The sequence below is a fragment of the Rhinatrema bivittatum genome, chromosome 2 (assembly GCF_901001135.1).
Source record: "Rhinatrema bivittatum chromosome 2, aRhiBiv1.1, whole genome shotgun sequence".
Lineage (NCBI taxonomy): Eukaryota > Metazoa > Chordata > Amphibia > Gymnophiona > Rhinatrematidae > Rhinatrema > Rhinatrema bivittatum.
The window spans coordinates 161,504,775-161,525,438 of NC_042616.1; the positions used below are offsets into that span (position 1 = coordinate 161,504,775).

The 20,664-nt window shown below is 42.5% G+C and overlaps 1 protein-coding gene across 1 annotated transcript in view; it reads right to left on the bottom strand.

Moving 5' to 3' along the window:
• MINDY3 (MINDY lysine 48 deubiquitinase 3) overlaps positions 1 to 20,664 on the bottom strand; it is a 696,716-nt gene that overhangs the window by 122,047 nt on the left and 554,005 nt on the right. The gene's annotated exons all lie outside the window — the stretch shown is intronic.

Genomic DNA, 20,664 nt, shown 5'->3' on the forward strand with positions numbered 1-20,664 from the left:
CAGCTCGTGACCACAATTGCCCTGACTACTACCCCCGTGGATCTCCCACCACAGTACCAAGACTTCGTAGATTTTTTCTCTAAAAGCAAGGCAGAGATTTTGCCAGAACATTGGTGCTTCGACTGCGCCATTAGCTTTCTACCAGGAGCCATTCCCCCACGGAGTAGGGTGTACCCTCTTTCCCCTCCAGAATCTTCAGGAATGTCACAATACATCCAGGAGAACCTTGTCAAGGTCTTTATTCGACCTTCCACCTTGCCGGCAGGGGCAGGGTTTTTCTTCGTTGCCAAGAAGGACGGAACCTTATGCCTCTGCATAGATTACCGAGGTCTTAATGCCATCACGAAGAAAGACATATATCCCCTGCCACTTATCTCAGAGCTGTTGGACTGCCTCAGGAGTGCTAAGGTCTTCTTGAAGCTGGACCTGTGTGGTGCATACCTCATCTGTATCCAGCCAGGAGATGAGTGGAAGACGGCCTTCAACACCCGGGACGGCCATTACGAGTATCTCATAATGCTGTTTGGCCTGTGTAATGCTCCCGCAGTGATCCAGCACATGATGAATGAGATCTTTCAAGACCATCTATATGACTCGGTGGAAGTCTACCTGGACAACATTCTTGTATTCTCCCAAAATGTCTAGACCTATCGTCAGCATGTGTGGGCAGTTTTGCAACTTCTCTGAGAACACCAACTATATGCCAAGCTCGAAAAGTGGGTATTTGAGCAAGAACGTTTACCCTTCTTAGGGTATATCTTATCCAGCCAAGGCTTCCAGATGGATCCTGAGAAAATGCGAAACATCCAGGAATGGACTCAACCTTCAACCCTCCATGAACGCCAGAGGTTTCTAGGTTTTGCAAATTTTTATCGTCAGTTCATTCCGCACTACTCCCAGCTTGTGGCCCTGTTAACCGCGCTCAGTCAGAAGGGGGCCGGATACCAGGAACAGGCCGCCCGAACTCAAGCAAGCCTTCCTGTTGGAACCCTGCCTTCGACAACCTGATCCTGAATGCCCATTCAACTAGGAGGTTGAGCCCATTCTAGGACCTTCAAAGTCAGGTGGCTGACTCCGGAGCTCTTTGTCCCTGTTTGTTCTTCTCGCATAAATTCACTCCAGCAGAACGCAATTACAGCATCGGGGACAAGGAACCGCGCGCCATTAAGCTGGCACTTGAAGAGTAGCGACATTGGCTAGAAGGGGTGTGTCACCGGATCACCATCTTCACGGATCACAAAACCTGGAGTACCTCCTCCAGGCCCAACACTTCAATGCACGACATACCCGTTGGTCACTCTTTTTTGCTCGTTTTGATTTAGAGCTACGCTACCGCCTGGCCGGGAAGAACACTCAGGCAGACACTCTTTCCCGCTCATTTGAGGCAGAAGATAGGCTGGATCCACCAGTGTACATTATTGTCCTGGCTAGGGTCCTCCTGGCCGCTTTCCAGATGGTTCCTTCCGGGAAAACAGTAGTCCGCACAAGACGTCGGCAGAAGGTCCTAGAATGGGCTCATGATTCCTATGTGACAGGACATCCGGATCAGCTCCACACCTTGGACCTGCTCAGGCGGTACTACTGATGGCCTTGTATGGCACATGAGGTCAAGACCTACGTGGAATCCTGTCCCACCTGTGCTCAACACAAGCTACTGGTGTGATGACCTTGGGGGCTGTTACAGCCATTTCCAGCCCCCAAGCAACCTTGGACCCATCTGTCCACTGACTTTATGGTGGACCTCTCGACTTCTAATGGCAGCAGCGTTATTTGGGTGGTGATCGACTGATTCTCGAAAATGGCCCATTTCGTGGCACTCCTGGGCCTTCCTTCCACACCGGAACTTGTGTGTCTCTTCACCTCCCATATCTTCCGGCTGCACGGTCTTCCTCACCACATTGTCTCAGATCGAGGAGTGCAGATTACAGCAAGGTACTGGGATTCTCTCTGCCAAAAATTAAATATCCGCTTGGGGTTCACACCAGTGCATACCACCCACAGGCTAATGGACAAGCAGAGAGAACTAATCACACTCTCAAGACCTTCCTAAGAGCCTTTACCAATGCCCGCCAAGATAACTGGGTAGAGTTACTCCCATGGGCAGAATTCTTGCACAATTTGCACATTAATTCAGCCATAGGTTCCTCTCCTTTTTTATTGGTTTACAGAAGACAACCAGCTCCACCACTTCCGTTACCACTCTCGGTTGCCTCACCGGCCACCCAGCTAATGGCTACTGAATTATACAACCTTTGGCAGCAGACCGAAAAGTTGATCCAAAAGGCAGGTCTCCGTGCTAAGAAGATGGCTGACCGACTTAGACAACCAGCCCCCCCTCGATTCAAACCAGGGGAAAAGATCTGGCTGAGCATGTGCCACATCCGCCTCAGAGTTCCCTCCATGTGGCTAGTGCCACGCTACATCGGTCCCTTTCCTGTCACCCGGCAGGTTGGTCTCATATCCTACCAATTGTGACTACCGACTTCCCTAAGGATCCACAATGTGTTCCACATCTCCCTACTTAAATCCTTTATCCTCTCGTGGCCATCCTGCAAAGTGCCTAAGCCCTCGAAGATATTGGCAGAGGAGGATCAAGTTTTCCAAGTTGAGGAAATTCTAGATATCCGAAGACATAGATGATGGGAATACCTCATATCTCGTGGAAAGACTTCGGGCCCAAGGAGAATATATGGGAACCTGCATCCAATATATTAAACAAAGACCTTCTACGAAAATTTCACGCCACCCACCCACAGAAACACAAACCATAAGGAAAGGGGCTTAAAAGGGGGGGGGGGGGGTAATGTTGCACGAGTCAGCTGCATGGCCAGGCGGCCGGTCCTGCTTACCGGTGCAGCGGGGACTTCCTGCAGCTCCCTCGTGGCAACGGGGAATTCCTGCTGGCGTTTCCAGCAGGCCTCCTCCAGATCTAGCCCTGCTACGCTCCTCAGTGCGTTGCAGCGAGGATGCTGTCCAGTGCGCGGTCTCCGACCTGCTCCCTAGGTGCATGCTCGTGCTGCTCTCTAGCATTTAAAGGGCCAGCGGCGGGAAAATGCCAGCGGCCCACCATGATGACGTCAGAGCCAGGGGCCTATATAATCCCGGCCCGGGCAATCTGCAGAAGCCTCAGCAACAGGTCAAACTCCTTTGGAGCTTCTGTGTCCCTGACTCTTCTCCTTGGATTGTCTTCTGGCTTCTGACCTCGGTACGTGTTCTGGATCTTCACTCATCTTCTGCCAGCCCCGACCTCAGAACGTCTGCTTGACCTCTGCTTGCCTGCTGCCTACCCTGACCTCGGAACGTCTCATGACCTCTGTCTGTCTGCTGTCTGCCTTGACTCCTGGAATGTCCCTGGACCTCTGCTGACCACCACCTGTCTCAACTGTGGCCAGCCTGACTACGTCTTTGTCTCTCGCCATGTGATTCTTCATCACCTGAGGCCCCTGCCTAAGTCCAGCTGACCCGGCACCCAAGGGCTCAACCTGCGGGGAATGAGGGCTGGTATTGCTGAAGATCCAGCTGGCTCTCCGCACTGACCAGATCTGCCTGCAGATGACGAGGACCTGCTGGGGTTGCCCCTGCAGGTAGCAGCAATCTCGTCTCGGCCTAGGGTCCACTAACTCAACACGGATATTCAGCCGCTGCCACTTAGTCAGATAAGTACCTACTTATCAGGTTACGTAGCACTGAATATTTGCCTTAAGAAGTTTAATTACCAAGCACTGTTTCATTTTTATTTATTTATTTAACAGCTTTTTTATACCGACATTAAAATACACATCATATCGGTTTACATCATAACGAAGGTTGAAATTACATTGAACGGGGAGGGGGGAAACATGAGAACAATAAACAGCAGAAAAGAGAAATGTAATTGTAAATGTAAATGTAAAAGAGAAATGTAATTACTGTGTAATGTTTCAAAAGTCTGTAAGGCTAGCAGTAATAACTAACCCTAGATCGATAAAATTGCAGCTTAAATTATTAGGGAATTCATCTTGCAATTCCTTTGAATATTCAGTAATAATCATGTTTGGAACACAGTCACAAATCTTATCACACAGATGATCAGACTGGCTTATCCTGTGTACACACAATGAACTTTTCACATTATGGACTCCATTATATATGATGCCAATCAGACTCTCTTGACAGAGGACCACTACCAATGGCTTATGACAGTTGTAGTGGACCAACTTATACCATTTTAACAAGACAGGTGTACACACAGTTTCCAAAGACATTCTTTACATTGAGTGCAAATTTAAAACATGCCTTTGGTTTTTTGTGTGTCTTGAGAGACATGGGGAGGATGTTTATGTGAGTAAAAGTAAGACTGCTTTTTGTTTGTGAAGGAGGTTGATTGTGTGTGACAAAGAGGCAAAAATTATGAGTGGTTCTTTGTTTGAGAGAGAGGCTTTGTGTGTTTGTGTGCGTGAGTTTGTGAGAGAGAAAGAAATTGAGACTTGATCTCGTCACTTCCTCCCTTCAATCTCCTCAATGCCTGCAAACTTGTTTTAAATTGTTTCAGAAATGTATTTCCTTTACCAGCCCTAGGAGCTGGGAAAGGGGGGGGGGGGGGGGGGTAGCATCAGGGAACATACTGGCCACGTCACAGGAGTATCCTCATACCAACTTTGCCATGAGATGTAAAATGTTAAAGAGCTCACCACTTTTTTTTTTTTTTTAACCACCTTCGACCTACAAACATAATTTTCCAAGCAAAGGAAAATTTTGCATGCAAGTTGAAAAAGGACATGGATGGAATGTAGCATCAAATGTGGCAGACTTCCCCCAGTCTGGCCACCAGGTATCACTGTCCTGTATAGACAACAGTTTAGAAAGAGACATTCGATTCTACTGAGTCCCTCCTAGCTGGAGGGTCTAGATTGGAGGGCTGAAAACTATTTATCCTAGCCATTTTAAGACACTTTGGAATCAGTTTGAGGAAGCAGTTGAAGAGTAAGGATGTCTGATGTTTACATTCTGGTGAGTCCTTTCAGCTTTACCCAAATGGAGTTTCTGTTAGAAGTGATACCTCATTGTGAACTCCCTGCCGGAAGATCCTTTTCCTACTAATTTACAGAGACAGATTTTTAAGACTGATACCCTTTAAGGGCAAAAGGGCTCTCACCAGTGGGACCCAAGAATTGTGAGCCTACTCTAAATCCGGGGTGGGCAAGCATCTGTGATGGATCCTACTGTGAGAGATAGTGAAGGCAGAAGATGTATCCATTTTAACTTTAAGACATGTGAGCAGAGTGGGAATATTTTTGGATCCCCCTTCCCCGCTGGGATTGCACTGCTGAGAAACTAGCCTGATCCCACTGCCTTTTCCCCAAGAAAAGTCCCCAGAAATATGAATATACTAAAGATGGAAGAATAATAGGGAGACCCCAACTGGATATCCACACACCAACACCAAGGGACCAAGACAGGCTGGGTGTGCAAGGAAGATGAAGAGCTAAGATAGGATTTTTGCAGTAAAATCAGGGACCTCTTCAGTAGGATTCCCAGATAGATGCTGGGAGGTTTTGTACAATTAAATATCATCATGGGCTCTACACAGAGGTCCAATTAAAGGACACCCACCTACAGAGGAAAAGCATACACTGACCTTCATTCGGATGTAAATTCACACTTCTGGACTACAGACAGAGCCTGGTGCTGTCTATTCATTACAGCCTCTCACCTCATGAGAAGCACCTTCAGTACACACACACTGGGAGCCTTTTAACATCATCTGGGCCACAAGTGAGAGCTGCCCCCCACAAAAAGAATCCAGCCCCCAGGGATTAAGATTCAAGCGTGGGATAGAATTGCTAGCCAGAGCAGCCCCAAAGATACAAATTAGCTGAGTGTCCTGAAGGGAGTTACTATTCCTAAAAAAGGGGTTACTAACATAAGATGTTCTTCACATACTGTAAAGAATGCCCAAAAAGAACATTGTTTGCTAAAAGCATTGTGTATTATGCGCAGTGTTTACACAATATGGGTGTAATTTTCAAAGGGATATTTGTAAGGGAAACAGTGATTTACACATAAAAATTGCCTTTTACAAAATTGACCCTCTGATAATACAGTGAGTTTATGCACTTAGGACATATTCACAATCACATTTATCAAAAACTGAGCAAAGGCATTTTTTTTAGGGTGAAGTTAGGGGCAGGGTTTAATCTGATGCATATACTCAGACAGAACCTCAAGACCTGGCTGTTCACATTAGCCTACGCATGAGCCCCCTCTTCTTATCACTCCTATTCTCCTTCACCTTTCTGCCCCCCTCACCCCTCCCCTCGCCCTCCAGGTCTACGACCGAAAACCCCCCTTCTTAATTCACTATCTCTAGTATATTATTGTGCATAATCTATACTTGTATTTAACTATGTTTTTGCGTTTACCTATTTGTACAGCATATCCTTGGTTTCCCTCATCCTCCAACCCCCCTCCCCTCGCCCCTTCCCCTCCCCCCCCCCCCTCCCCAGTTCTATTATCAGTTTCATTGTAAAGCCCTGTTGGCTACTTTTTGTTCCATGGAAACCGATGTGATGTTTTCTTAACGAATGTCGGTATACAAAACTTTAAATAAATAAGTAAATAAATAAATAAATAAATAAATAAGATTCAACTGTGTGTTTATACATTTTCACAAAAATTTTAGTTGCCTCAAATAGCAAGTGTAACTTGTGTAGGGTAGATTTGGAGGGATTATTTTCAAAGCAAATTTATGTGCATAAATCCACTTTGATAATTGGTGTAACATATGTTTATATTTGCAGGATGCTTGAAAATTATCCTCTATATTATATACTTCAGGGAGGGGGGTAGTTTTCTTTCAAAAATTCCTCTGTGACCTTCACTGCTTGTTCTTCAGAGATCTAGAGCAGAACAATCATGTTTAATATAAAAGGGCTACTCTAACTGAAAACCAACATGTGGTGCAATGTGCAAAATCCCTGTTTAGTATCAGGATTTTGAAAAAGCCTATATTTTCAAAGGATATGAATGTCACCATAATCCTAATGTAATATTTCCTCACATACACTTAAAGCCGAGCCTCTTAACGTGCCAAGATTATAATCGAGAGATTGTTATAGGTTTTTGAAACATCAAAATAGACAGCATGAGTTATGCTAAGTCCCAACATATGCAAAAGAAAGTTACCGTATATACTATTTATCACAAGGTCTGGATAATTTTCAACTTGCATAAATTTTATTGGTCAGACAAGCAAACTACTGATGTAGCAAAGGAGATTTTGGATCCAAGAGGATACCAGAAAAACATACAACTGCCACAGAGAGAACATTGCAGATCCTTTACACACTATGAAAAAAATTGTGGCAATCACAAGCCAATATTTGTATTCTTAAATGTAACTCTTCTACTTGTGTAAACAGAAATGCATTTCTGTTGAAAATGAGTGAACAGTTATATCAACTTTGGTTCTTTAAAAGCTGGAAAACTAAAGACTAGTAACTAAAATATTACAAGGACGAAAAGCAAATTATAGCACATTTTACTACAGATGTATCTCATATTAGTGTTACTAATAGTATCAAATACAGCTGTGGAAAGAGGTCAGGATAATGCACTGGGGGTGTGAAGGGGACTAATTAAATCTAGTTGTAGTTAAATCTGCTTAATATGAAGGAGGAATTTGATGCTCTTCATATTATAATCACTAATCTTATAAATTATTAAAAAAATAAAATCAAGATTTGGATAAATATGTCTTATCTCAGATTTAGAGCTGGGAATATAGTGGGATAATGGATATGCTCATTAATGACAATACATCATTTTAAAAAAATTGGACAGGATAAATAATCTTCATAATATGAACATAAGATTTGCCATACTGGGTAAGACCAAAGTCCACCAAGCCCAGTATCCTGTTTCTAACAGTGGCCAATCCAAGTCACAAGTACCTGGCAAGATTCCAAAAGGTCTATAGATTCCATGTTGCTTATCCCAAGGATAAGCAGTGAATTTCCCCAAGTTCACCTTAATAATGGTTTATGGACTTTTCTTCCAGGAACTTGTCAAAATCTTTTTAAAACCCAGCTACGCTAACAGTTTTCATTACATCCTCTGGCAACAAATACCAGAATTTAATTTTGCATTGAATAAAATATATTTTCTCCTATTTGTCTTAAACGTATTGCCTAGTAACTTCATTGAACGTCACCTAGTTTTTGTACTTTTGGAAAGAGTAAACAACTCATTCGCATTTGCCCATTTTACTCCACTCATTATTTTATAGACCTCTATCATATCTCCCCTCAACCATCTCTTCTCCAAGCTGAAGAGCCCTAACTTCTTTTAGCCTTTCCTCATAAGAGAATTGTTCCATCCCCTTTATTATTTTGGTCATCCTTCTCTGTACCTCTTCTAATTCTACTATATCGTTTTTGAGATGTAGTGATCAGAAATGCACATAATACTCAAGGTACAGTTGCTCCATAGAGTGATATCAGAGGCATTATGATATTCTCTGTTTTATTCTCCATTCCTTCCCTAATAATTCTATTTGCTTTCTTGGTCACCACCACATACTGAGCAGAGGATTTCAACATAATATCCACAATATTGCTTAGATCCTTTTCCTGAGTGGTGACTCCCAATGTGGTACCTTGCATTGTGCAGCAAAACTTTGGGTTGCTCTTCCCTACATGCATCGCTTTGCACTTGTCCACATAGAAGAGATCATTTTAAAGCATGCGCAAGCATGCTTTAATGGACGCGTGCATGCACAAGCACATCTATTTTATATAAGAACATGCCATACTGGGTCAGACCAAGGGTCCATCAAGCCCCCCATCCTGTTTCCAACAGTGGCCAATCCAGGCCATAAGAACCTGGCAAGTACCCAAAAACTAAGTCAAAAAGCTTGACTAGTACCCACTTTCAACCTCCCTCCTTGAGTGGGATTCAAACTCATGGCCCTGGGTGTACAAAGACCCTGCTGCTTCGCTGCCTCACTGCCTGCCACCTCCAAGTCTCACTATAAAGTGACTTGCCCAAGGTCACAAGGAGCGACAGCGGGTCTCAAACCCTGGTCTACTGGTTCATAGCCCAGTGCTCTAACCACTAGGCTATTCCTCCTATATCATGCACAAAATGCACACAGAAGGGTCAGATTTTAAAAGGCCCGGCAACGCGAGCGTAAATCCTGGGGCTTCGGGAAAGGGGCAGGGAGGGGGAGGGGCTAGAGGACCCTGGCACAGCGGCCATTTGCTGCTGTGCCGGGGAATCACATGCCGGCAGGGTGCTGGTGCAGGCAGGCGCAAAAGGTAAGATAACGTTTTTTTGGGGGGGGCTAGGTTAGGTCTAGGGAGCGGGTAGGTAAGGGGAAGGGAGGTTAGTGTAGGGGGTTGGGAATTCCCTTTTAGTCCGCTCCAAAATTGGAGCGGACTGGAAGAGAGCTGAGGAAGGCCGCAGGCGTCCGTGCACGCAGAATGTACAAGTGTACACCCCCTTGCACGTACCGACCCCCGATTTGATAACATGCGCGCAAATGTACACCCGATTTTATAACTTGCCCGGAGGCAGAGCTTGGGGGAGGGGGGTTTTAGGGGGAAGGAAGTTCCCTCTCAGGCCACTCCCTCACATGCCTGGGAGGGAACTTCCCTTCCTCTTAGATTGACTTTCCCACCCTTTCCCCCCAGCTCTACTCTAACCCCCCAAAATTTTCTGTTTTACGTTTTGTGCCGGCCAATTGCTGGCATGCGATCTCTGACAGCGGCAAATGGCCGCTGAGCCAGGAGCCACTGACCCTGCCCCCGCCCCTTTTTGCAAGCCCCAGGAGTTACGTGCATCCCGGGGCTTTATGCGCACCGCCGAGCCTTTTGAAAATAGGCCCGGCACGCATAACGTTTTGAAAATCCAGCCCTATGTATTTTAGACATACCTTAGAAGTTTTGACTTATCCAGCTAAGTGGCAGCAAAAGACAGAAAAGTCTCATAAAATGCCACTTATCTGTCTAAGTAGTGCTATTTAAGGTTCATCCAGCTAATAGGGTCATTTATCAAAATGCTATAAGGCGTTTTCGCATGTGTTAAGCACCTTAACTTATGGGGCGATGCAAATCCGTAAAAGAGGAGGAGTTAGGGGCAGGCTTACCGTTTTGTGAAGCCCTATTACATAGCTTTAACACTGATTTTAGCTACACCTTTTTCGTTAAGTTGTGTGATAGGTTGCGTTAAGGCTTTATTGCATTTTGCGATGTGTTCTCAAATGCCTGTTTTAGTAGTTTTGAAGCTCCTGGGGGGGGGAAGGAGAGAGAGAGAGAGAAGCCATAATGCCCTCACCCTAGATAGGTATTTATATCTCTATGGGAGGCCCACCTAGTAACTCGAGGTGAGGTTTAGGTATTAGTGTAGAGGGTTAGGGGCCAGTTTGACATTCAAAGTGAGACGTACGAAGAGAACAGTGCTCTCTTGTGAAGATTTGATGACCTTTGGAGTGAGGAAACTCATTCAAAGATGAGATTTGTGCAATGTTCTCTCAACCTAGCTTGATGTTACCCAGGTAGAGTCCATCTCTCTTCCTCTCTCTGATAGTAAACATGATCCCTCCAGTGATTGTATGTAGGAAATACCACAATTCTGGCACATATCTCAAAGTGCGAAAAAGTTATTGCAATTTGCGGTAACTTAGCTCTTCGCATAGGTATTAGTGCAAATTGCGATAAACTGCCTATTACCATAAAACACGCCCCTTTTTCTATCGTATGCGATATTTAGTGCATTTTGATAAATCCAGGCCTAAGTATGATAGCCGGATAAATCAAACAAAAGTGCCGGATAACTAGCATTTGAAGATTTATCCAGCTTACTTATCCGGCTAAGGAGCACTTTTTAAGTTTAATCGGCTAAGTTAACATTTATCTGGATAAGTGGCATACATCTGCTCTGTAGCAGTGACGACAATGGGAATCGGATAAAAACAAGCCCTTTATTAAAACGCCCGACTCTGGCCGAGTTTCGCTCCCTTGCACAGAGCTGCCTCAGGGGCAACTAGAAATGGACATATAAATAATTAATACACACATATATAAAAAAATTATGAATTACATGAATATGAAACTAAATATAGACATACATCCATTCAAAATATGTCATAAAATTATCATGTTATAAAAACATAAAAACAAAATAACTACATATATATGTGTATAGACTTATGGATACAATAACTTAAAAGACAACATATATGTATGGAGAACATAAAATTAGTACGAACTGAATATAAAATACAGTGTGTTAAAGATAAAAAAATGAAAAAATGAATAAATGAAAAAATGCAAAGAATTAAGAGGCAGTGACTTTGTGTCATATGTAATATGAGATATGTAAATCTCATGGAGTCAATATTGGTTCCAAACCAAATTGTTAAGGCAATTTGTGAAATCTGAATAATTTAATCACAGTGTATCTAATGCTTACTTCATTCAACCAGGACTTGAAATGGTCAATGTAGAAGATATCGCATTGATTCTCCTAAGCAAACAAAAACAAACAAGTCAACTAAATAAAAAAATCAAAAATGTGAAAAAAAGAAATGCAAAAGTGAAAAAGATCAAAAAAAGTAACAAAATAATACAAATGTGAAAAAGGAATTAAGAAACTTGAACCTATTGTCAGATAAACAAGAAAAAAATCAAAATGAAAAATAAAAAAACAAAAAAAACAAAAAGCAAAAATGAAAATAAAAAACTAGTGAATGAAAACCAAATAATGAATAATTATTGGTGTATCTGGAAGAGTCTACCTACAGCGTAGATGATTTCACACCAAAACAAATAGACTTTCTCTTATCCACATAGCGATGCTATGTGATACCAGCAGTGAAGTCAAAAGCGTTCAGTGTATATCAACTGTAATAAACAAAAGAATATATGATAATGTTATTTGTACACGTTCAGTGCACATAAACTGTGTAATCAATTGATTTGATTGGCCCATATATATTATTTGGTAATTTTTAGAAAAAACTGCAAAAGAAAAAATGACACAGAAACGGCTAATACGTGTTCTTTGACTATACTGCAATAACTATGATTAAAGAACATGCTCCATTTCGGACTGCCGACTCACAGTAAATTCGGTACTTACAGAATTATATACTCTAAAAGATAATAAGTAGTGAATGTCTCAAGAATTCATACTATACATATAGCCAGCTTATTTTTTGACTGCCAAACACACCATTGGTATAAATACTTGCAAAATTAAATCCTTTGGAGGCTATCAAACACGTCATGAAGTCGGTGCTTACAGAAATATGTGCTCTGAAAGATGAGAATTCATACTATAAATAAAGCCGGCTTATTTTCTGACTGTCAAAAACACCATTAGTTTAAATACCTACAAAATTAAATCCTTTAGAGGCTAACTGGTCTAACTAACATCTTTTTGGACAATGTGGTGAACAGAATCAATACTTACATCCAAAATAACGAGCAGTCTTTCAACTTGTCAAGAACAAGATCGCCGCTGATGGCGTTATTTATACAAGTTCTCGCGATAACCTTGACGATTTTCGCGCCAAAAAATAAAAAAATGAAAAAAACAAAACACTCTGAAACTATAAATTATGATAAAAAATGATGTGTACTGAATAGTTAATGCGACTTTATAAAAGAAACCCATAAAAATTATTGATTGAACTCTTCCAGATACACCAATAATTATTCATTATTTGGTTTTCATTCACTAGTTTTTTATTTTCATTTTTGCTTTTTGTTTTTTTGTTTTTTTATTTTTCATTTTGATTTTTTTCTTGTTTATCTGACAATAGGTTCAAGTTTCTTAATTCCTTTTTCACATTTGTATTATTTTGTTACTTTTTTTGATCTTTTTCACTTTTGCATTTCTTTTTTTCACATTTTTGATTTTTTTATTTAGTTGACTTGTTTGTTTTTGTTTGCTTAGGACAATCAATGCGATATCTTCTACATTGACCATGGTTTTACCAGAGGTAGATCTTGTCAGACAAATCTGATCAACTCCTTTGGGTGTCCAGAAAGTTGGATCAAGGGAGAGCCATAGGATGTAATATACTTGGATTTTAGTAAGGCATTTGACAAGGTTCCACGTAGGAGACATAAATAAATTGATTATCCTTGGTGTTGCATTTAGAATGACTGACTAAGTGGTGAAAAAGGGTAGTGGTAAATGGATTTTACTCTGAGGAGGTGGTGGTACTGGGCGCTATGACTCAGGGATTGGTCCTTGGACCCAGTTTTTTTTCAACATTTTTCTGTGTGACATAACTGAAAGGTTGTCAGGAAAGGTTTGTCTTCTTACCAATGATACCAAAATCTGTAATAGGGTGGACAACCAGGAAGGTGTGGAAAACAAAACAAGAAGAGGGAATCTAGTGAAACTTGAGGAATGTTCTAGGGTCTGGGAGCTAATATTTAATGCTTTAAAAAAAATGGAGTGATGTATTTAGGGTGCAAAAACCCAAGGGAGAGGTATAGTATTAGAGGTGAAATTCTTCTAAACACAAAAGTAGACCAGAATGTGGGGGGCAATTGTATCTGATCTTAAGGCTGCCAAACAGGTGGATAAAGCGACTGCAAAAGTCAGAAAGATGCTTGGCTGCATAGGAAGAGAAATGGTCAGCAGAAAAAGGGAGGCAATATTGCCTCTGCATAGGTACCTGGTGAGAGCTCATTTTGAAAGTATGGTCTCATGAGAGGCTTCTACGAAAACTAAAAAAAGTTATGGGATAGGAGGAGATATCCTTTTGTGGATTACAAACTGGTTAAAAGACAGGAAACAAAGAGTAGGATTAAATGGTCAATTTTCTCAGTGGAAAAGGGTAAACAGTGGAGTGCCTCAGGGATCTGTACTTGGACCGGTGCTTTTCAATATATATATATAAATGATCTGGAAAGGAATACGACGAGTGAGGTTATCAAATCTGCGGATGATACAAAATTATTCAGAGTAGTTAAATCACAAGCAGACTGTGATACATTACAGGAGGACCTTGCAAGACTGGAAGATTGGTCATCCAAATGTCAGATGAAATTTAATGTGGACAAGTGCAAGGTGTTGCATATAGGGGAAAAATAACCCTTGCTGTAGTTACACGATGTTAGGTTCCATATTAGGAGCTACCACCCAGGAAAAAGATCTAGGCATCATTGTGGATAATACTTTAAAATCGTCAGCTCAGTGTGCTGCAGCAGTCAAAAAAGCAAATAGAATGTTAGGAATTATTAGGAAGGGAATGGTTAATAAAACGGAAAATGTCATAATGCCTCTATATCGCTCCATAGTGAGACCACACCTTGATTACTGTGTACAATTCTGGTCGCCACATCTCAAAAAAGATATAGTTGTGATGGAGAAGGTACAGAGAAGGGCAACCAAAATGATAAAGGGGATGGAACAGCTCCCCTATGAGGAAGGGCTGAAGAGGTTAGGGCTGTTCAGCTTGGAGAAGAGACAGCTGAGGGGGGATATGATAGAGGTCTTTAAGATCATGAGAGGTCTTGAACGAGTAGATGTGACTCGGTTATTTACACTTTTGAATAATAGAAGGACTATGGGACATTCCATGAAGTTAGCAAGAAGCACATTTAAGACTAATCAGAAAAATTCTTTTTCACTCAACACACAATAAAGCTCTGGAATTTGATGCCAGAGGATGTGGTTAGTGCAATTAGTGTAGCTGAGTTCAAAAAAGGTTTGGATAAGTTCTTGGAGGAGAAGTCCAATAACGGCTATTAATCAAGTTTACTTAGGGAATAGCCACTGCTATTAATTGCATCATTACACAACTACCAACCTTGTTCCGTTGTGTCAAAAATCCTTAACAACCGTGATTCAAGGGAACCCCCTGATGCGCGGTCTTGTGTGGTCACTATCTTGAGGGCAACCACTCTGTGGCTGTCCCACTTTATAGCTCCTAATTTTATTCTTTATTTGCTTAAATCAACATAATTTTTATTTTCATTTTTTGATTTTAGCTTTTTTGTGCTTTATTTCTACTCCCCGGCTGTTTGTTCGACCCGCCTGGGATTTTCCCTCTTCATTGAACAAGAATTTATAAATTTTTCTTGTTGTCATTTAATTGTTACCACTCCGGCGGGGGTCGGACCCGCCTGCCTGACATCAGCTGTGTTTCAGCAAAATGCTGCCTGCTTCAGGGATCTCAGGGGTGTTTACTTCTAGTGTCCGCTGCGCGGGTCCACTCTTCAAAAGCACATTCATTTTTCTTAAAAAGACATAAACCATTGAATTTAAAATCCATTCTATATTTGCCATCGCTATAAGGGTAAATATCGTACTTACTGTTAGTTGTACAGTCTTTTCACGTGAGCGATGCCTTCATCCTAGAATCCAGCGTTTCTCTCAATCCCACTCCATTTTAACCAATACTTGACCAATCACCAGTGTCCAAACCGAAACGAGGCTCAGGGCACCCTTGGGTGCCTTTTTTCGTAGGCGGACCTGAAGGGGAACCGATGTCAGAGCTGTCTACCTAAATCTAATGCGTGCGATCGGACGTGGTTGAGAACTGACCTCACTGTAACGTCCACCCTACTCCCCTACCACGGCTGGCAATGCCGATATTCATTATCCGCCTTTAATTCTCCTCCTATTTGTTAAGCAAATCTTTGGATTCTTTAGATTTCCACTTCAAAAGTGTTTTTCACTCTGCTTCTCTTCTCCTTCATTAGCTTATTTACCGAGCAAATGTTTGGATCCTTTTAGATCTCTTTGAGTGGCCTCTTAATGAATGAATCAATGTATTTTACTAGTTGTTTCAGCCCCTACTTATCCACCATAAATATCGCTAGTCCATTTGCCATCAATTGTTGTCTCAACCCTTATTAGTCCACCAAAGATATCGCGGGTCCATTTATTATCATTGCTTCATTCCAACTGATTTAGGCCTATGCATAAAGAACATTACTGATTATTATAAGCTCTGTTTAACCTCCATACTTATTATTGTTGCCATGGGACCACTTGTCTATGAATGCTTTATGCGGTTTTAGCTAATGTAACCCTTCTTACTATCTCACTTATTACTTAATAAATCAATTTATCCCCCAACCCTTAGCAATATGTGATTTTATTTCTGTCACCCCATTTTTTACTAGAAGATGGACCACTCTATTTCGCGGTTCAAAACTTTTCGGGACACTGTGTCCCATGTATAGATGAATCGTTGCTCCATTTGCATGAGTTTCAAATTGAAGTCCCCCCCACGTGAATATTGTTTTATTTGAAACAGAACTGCTACTCTGATCGCTTGAATATCATGTCCTGCTTCTTTCCAGTGGTCAACTAATGGAGCCCCCTCCTTTTGATGTTTAAGCGACTAAGATGTTCTTAAATCCTTATTTTAATTTTTCGGGTGGTTTCCCCTATATATTATTTGTTACAGGGACACTATAATGCGTATGCCACATTGGTGGAGTCACATGTATGTTTGTCTTGGAAATAGAATGTTCTTTGCCCTGGAATATCTACCTGCGTGCCCATGTGCATTTGTGCACATGCACTGTATTTGCCATATTGATCCTGTCTTGCTTCTGATGGTCCCCTTCTTTCTTCTAGTGCTAAGTTAGAATGAACCACTAAGTCTTTTAAATTTTTAGGCCTAGTGAGGGCAAACATCGGTTTTTCTCGAAAAATCTCTTATAAAATCCGGGGTCGGCACACGCAAGGGGGTGCACATTTGTGCAACTTGCGCACGCTGCTCGTTCCCTCAACCTCCCCCCACCTTTCCCTCCCTTCCCCTACCTAATCCACCCCCCCCTACCTTTGTCACACCTGCTACGCCTGCTGGAAGCAGGCATAACTTTGTGCGTGCCAGGCTGGCTGCCATGCGCCAGGTTCCGGTGCGGGGGCTGGTCCTGAGGCCGCAGCCACGCCCCCGGAACGCCCCCGGGCCGAAGCCACGCCCGAGGCACCACCCCCGGATGACGCGCCGACCGCGTCACGCCCACCCCAAGAAAGCCCCGGGACTTACGTGCGTCCCGGGGCTTTGCGCGTGCCGGAAGCCTATTCGATATAGGCTCGCTCGCTCGTATGCGCAAGGGCGTTTTAAAAGGGTTACGTGCGTACCTTATGCACGTAACCCTTTTAAAATCCAGCCCTGTGTGTGAACAAATCCTGAATTAAATTTCAAAGTCCATTTAGAAAAATAAAACTGAGTTTTACACATTAAGTGCTTCTGAAAACGTATCCCTTTGTGTTTGTAATCATATTACAGTATTTTTAGGTTATGTAAGATTGTTGTTTTTACTATACTCCCCTGAGCTCATGTTAGGAGTGGCATAGAAAAGGAAGAAATAAATAAGAACATGCCTTGCAGAAATGCCTTTACATATTTGGAGCCAGTAGAGTGATGGCAGGCAGGCAAAGCACCCTAACAAACAAACAAACAAACAAACAAAATAAATAAATAAATAAATAAATGCATGCCACAAGCTCCTTATTGGGGAAAACCAGTATATGGCAGGATGTATTCCTAGCATGTAAAGTTTGCTATACTAGACATGGGTTCTTTAGACAGCTTTGTAGTGCCAACCTCTGTATAGCAAGAAAACTCAGGAGTCATATTAGCTGACTCGTCAGTGCAAACGGTGATAGACACTATCCAAACCATCCTTTCACTAGCTCATCCTACTGGCTGTACACTGGTGTGTCCAGTAGCATTCTATGGAGGGTCCTCCTACCCATTCCAGTAGGCTGAAATCTTTTAAGAACCCCCCCCCCCCCCACACAAAATCTGGCCCTATAAATCACTTAGACTACTGGACCCCAAACGCATGTCTCTATGCATTTTCTACATTAAATCTTAGAGGTTGCTATTAAGCCACAGGCAGGCTGGGTAAGTTATCCAGGTTTTATTTTATTTAAAATATTTATTATCCACCCTTCCAATGTCCAGGGTTAAAAGTAAACATCCACAATGGTCAACCAAACACACACAACTTAAACTGGATATTCAGCCACTCACACATGCGCCATACATCCCCCACCACACTTATCCCCCAGCCATCCATACACCAAAGCACAGATACATGTGCATATTGCTGGGGGGGGGGGGGGGGGGAGGCGGTGTACTTCAGTTCCCACTCCCGCACCCACTCACCCAGCCCCCATACCACTCCACATTCACAGACACCAGTCTGCAGTGCAGGCCTGCCAACCACACTACTCCAAGAGGACATGCAGCTACAGACATGCACAGAAGAAGTGGAGGGGAGTGGAGAGGAGAATGAGTGTACCCCTCACTGTCTAGGTTTCCTGTCATTCATTTATGAGATTTTCTGCAAGTTAGAAAATAGTTCCTTCAAGGAAAGGGTGGCAGACGCAAAGAAAAAGCTCCAAATGGAGGCAAACACAGTAATACAATTCAAGAAAGCATGAGAGAAGTAGAAAGAAGTGAAGAGGGATCCAGACAAATTGGTATCTACGGTATTGCAATAAGAAGCAAATTGGGCAGAATAAATTGGTTTTATGGTCCTCCTTTATATTTTATGGTTGTAAGAGGAGAATATGTTAGGAGGGTAAATTGGAGGTATATTTCTTGTGCGGCTGCTCAAAGGCAGAAATGCAATTAGGGCCGGTGTCTTCAGAAAAGGAGTAAGGCGCAAGCAGAGAGGTTTAAACAGAGAGGGATAATTTCAAAGGGAAGATTTATTTCACAGTTAGAACAGCAGAAAGGCAGAATAGAATAGATGAGCAAATATTTTTCTCCAGCCCTCTGTTGTTTTAGAAAAAAGACAACAAGGTAACAATGGAGTTCAATTCAGTCAAATTCAGGACTTAGAAAAAAAAACAAAACAAAAAAAAACCTTCCTAGAAAAGGATATTCAGCAACTTCAAAATACAAATTATCGCATCCTTTGTTAAAAAGATAAGTTCAGAGGCCCTGCACAGTTTGGGAAACCAGAGAGTTTTTAGATTGGTCTCCACTTTGAATGTTGTAGTATACTATGAGCAGAGCCCCTAGTCTCTTGGGATTTTGTGGCTGTAACAAAGGTTGCAAAATTTGGCTCTCAGCACGGCATTGGGTGCTCCCTATGCTGACTGGATGGCAGCTGCATCATTCTCTGCTGCCTGGGGTTTTTAACCATAGGGAGTATGATTCAACCCTAAGCTGAACCATATTCCTATTCCCAGCCCAGGCTGTCACTAAAAGGATCAGCAAGAAAGGGTGGGGTGGGGGGGGGGGGGGAGAAGAAGCCAGCTGAGAGGACTGGAAACAGCTGGGATATATTTGTGAAAGACGGAGGCGGTGGGAGTGCGTGTGTGTGCGCGCACGTGTGCATGACTAGAAGAGAAAGAGGGGCTGTATGTGTAACTGATGCTGGGGAAGAGAGCCTGAGAGAAGATATTACTGCACACCCCTGATACTATGTGTGTGTGGGGGGAGGGAGAAATCAGTGCCAGGGTATATGCGAAAGAAGGGATCTGTACCCGACTCGGATTCGGGACCCTGGCTCGCGCCTGTTTCTTCATAAGGCCTGTTTAGTGGGGGAAAAGATTATTCTTTCGGTGTGGCGGTCAGCTGAGCCCCCTTCTTTTTGGTCCTGGTGGAACAGCCTGCACTACATGATGACCATGGAGAGCCTGGAGGCTCGGATGACACCCCAGCGTCATAAGCGATTTCTGGAAATATGGCAGCCGTACCTGCAGTCGTTGACCCCTCGAGCTCGCAGTCTCGTTGTCAATGATTAATTTTTCACTTCTCTTTATCTCTCTGTAACGGATGGGGCCTGACTAGGGGGGGGGGGGTTATTTTGCAGTACTAAAGTATTACTCACTTCTATAAAAAAGGGGGTGTGGGGGGTTGGTTTGGTTGGGTGGGGTGCTGTAAGGGTACTGTTTTTATTGGTGATACTGTTCTGGGGTGAGATCAGAGCTCCTCTCACTTCAGGGTGTTGTTATATGTACTATTATTGTAAAACCCAATAAAAATTGTTTAAACAAGAAAACAAACAAAAACAATGAAAAAAATGTTTTTAAGCTGCTCATTTACATCTGTGGAAGGAAGAACAAAATACACTACACACACTGTATGTTGGCTTATCCAAACTGGTAATAATGTCAAATATAATAACATATACTGCATGAAGCCAAGACATAGCACTTTACGTAATGTCATTTTTCTGTCTCTACTTTTCCCTCTTTTATATCACTATTTAACATAACAGAATAACATAGTAATGATAACAGAAAAATAAAAAATTGTTCAATCAGTCTGCCCAGCAAGCTTCCCTATATAGCAACTGCCACTCCATGCAGGCTACTCCCATGCTTCTCTTAGGGATAGTAATTGCTGTTCTGTTCAGTTATCCCAAGCTTTATGATAACCCATAAAAATGTAAGCTAGCAACATTTTTTACTGAGTGATGAATTTTCTTGAAAATTCAGATAGTGCTGTTTGACGTATTGCTTGTGGATTCTGCTGAAGAAGCAGTCTTGTGTTTTTTCCTTTATGCCTGATTATCAGTACCCCAGACTGTAGAAGTCTCCCCCCTATCCCAAGGCTACATGCAGAGCAACACCAAGTACCATCACCATCACCAAGTACTAGAAAGAAACCTCTTATAAGGATTGCCCTTGGCATCAATATCTCCTGCAGGGGTTGCTGCAGTAGAAAAAGCCATTTGTGAC